The sequence below is a fragment of the Lactuca saligna genome, chromosome 3, assembly GCF_052625555.1.
Source record: "Lactuca saligna cultivar CGN05327 chromosome 3, ASM5262555v1, whole genome shotgun sequence".
Classification (NCBI taxonomy): Eukaryota; Viridiplantae; Streptophyta; class Magnoliopsida; order Asterales; family Asteraceae; genus Lactuca; species Lactuca saligna.
Genome location: NC_136419.1, coordinates 52,179,138 through 52,181,265, shown reverse-complemented (window position 1 = coordinate 52,181,265; position 2,128 = coordinate 52,179,138). Strand labels below are relative to the sequence as shown.

At 36.6% G+C, this 2,128-nt stretch overlaps 1 long non-coding RNA gene across 1 annotated transcript; it reads right to left on the bottom strand.

Moving 5' to 3' along the window:
• Nucleotides 1-284: 284 nt before the first annotated feature.
• LOC145033667 (uncharacterized) lies at nucleotides 285-1,115 on the bottom strand. The gene is made up of 4 exons (XR_013677641.1): nucleotides 1,042-1,115; nucleotides 865-966; nucleotides 709-760; nucleotides 285-572 (listed from the first exon to the last, which is right to left on the bottom strand). It is a non-coding gene; the product is annotated as an uncharacterized LOC145033667 (long non-coding RNA).
• Nucleotides 1,116-2,128: the final 1,013 nt, after the last annotated feature.

Sequence of the window (2,128 nt, the reverse complement as noted above, 5' to 3'; positions counted from 1 at the left end):
ATAGTTGTGTGTATGCCAACCTTTAATGGTTGTGTGTGATAATGAGGTAACACTCATCATATTAACTAGATGAGGAGCCCCGCGTTGCGGGGATGGAGCTAAACAGATATGATCGAGGGCATATGATTTGAGTCGGAAAGTGAGTCCATTCAACTTCATTGTCCTCTTCGCTTACCAGAAAAACAATAATGGACACTTGATAGAATTAGAATTTACCGTATAAAGTTCATTCAATACTTGTCTATTGATGTTTTTTTCACCTTCAAACATAAGTCGTGAAACAGGATGCTAATCACCAAAAAGTTGAGCAAATGCTATAACTGATACATTGTTGTAATAGGAGGAAATGAAAAAAAAAACAAACAGAAGTGACAACAAATAATGAGCTCTTTGGGAATCTTTTCATATCCATAAGTAAAAACATGTGGCTGATTGCTAACATAATCAAAACTTTAAGAAACATTATAAAAATATATAAAAAATCAACAGAGTTTATACCAGTCGGGAATAACATGAATAAAAACTGGTAGTTTCTCCTTTATCATTATAACACAAGGTGGATTAATAGAGGCCTGCAAGTTTGTGATATTTTGAGCTCATTAGAATAAATAAGTAATGGAATGAATATATCAGCTGCAAAGGGTAAACTCATCATTTTTGAAGTTTTATGCAGCTGGTTGTAATTAACAACATAAGGAAGGAACGTACATGGAGGAAGGCGTGCCAGATCGATTTGAACCAACTCAAATATATGAACAAACTGTATATGAGCATAACAATCAAAGATAAGTTTGAATGAACAACATATATATGCGCATAACAGAAAATAAATAAAATCTAAGACCTTAAAATGAATATCATTACCAACACAATTAAATTTTGAATTGAAATCATCAATTGCATCTTGTTCTTTGTAGCTCTTAAACCCTTCGATGATGACCTTCAATAAAGCATCACCATTTTAACCTGAACCACATATAAAAAAAGGGTTACCAATCTAACCAGTATTGTATGTACAGAAAATGAAAGCATTGCCCTTACGTCTCATGCATATTGGATTTCACATATTTACTTCCCTACCTTCCCCTTTATCTTAAAAAAATTGATAATCCATATCCAAACACTACAGCAAAACCTTCTTGCATTAATAGGTTAAAAAAATTGGTATTACTTTTTAATGAATCGTAAGCCTAATAATACAATAGATAATATTTCCTTGATTTTTGAAAAAAATATAATCATAAATTGTACTTTTTTTTTGTTTAAACCATAATCATAAATTAAAAAAAAAAGTAAAAAACATGATTATATATGATATACCCGCTTCTTGCTGAGATAATGCTATCTTCTTTCACTTTTGATGTAACATCCCAAAATCGCAAGAGTAGAGTTGAAGGGCTAAAAGTGTAAGTTTTAGAGGGTGACTCAGCGAGTCCATGGATAGACTCGGCGAGTCAGGTCGCGACTATGGTCGCGTATCAAGTGGCCTACTCGGCGAGTCCAAAGATGGACTCGGCGAGTAGATGCTGTGTGGAGAAAACCCTAATTTTCGGGGTTGAGCCCTATATAAAGAGCATTATACCCCTCCACAGCCTCCCTTATCCCCCCCCCCCCCCCCCCCCTTGAGTTCCAGAAACCCTAAATTCGTGGAGAGTTCATTTGTGGAGCAAATTAGAGCTTGGAAAGGTGTTGGTTGAAGAAATCTTGAAGGAGAAGTGGCTTGGATCAAAGGGCTTTGCTTGGATTCGAGTTTGACTGCTATTGAGGCATCTTTTGGAGGTAATACTTTCGTCCTTAGGCTGTGCATTCCTAGTTTCATCATTTTGGGGTTTGTGGGGAGTATGTCTTGGAATGTTTTGGAGTTTGGAGGATAGATCTGAGGTTGCTACCTCAGATCTGGAATATTGAAGGCCTAGAGTGCATTAAAGTTCCTGTGTTTGAGTGCTTAGTGAAGCCACCATGTCCCAAACCTTGGTTCTAAGGTGAATAAGGCTTAGATCTCTTTAGATTCACGTAAAGTTTGGCACTTTACGTGATGGATGGATTGTAGGAGGTTGGATCTACGTTTTGGATAAATTGCATGGCCTGAGATGCTTCTGTATGGATTCAGACCGGTGGTACTCGTCGA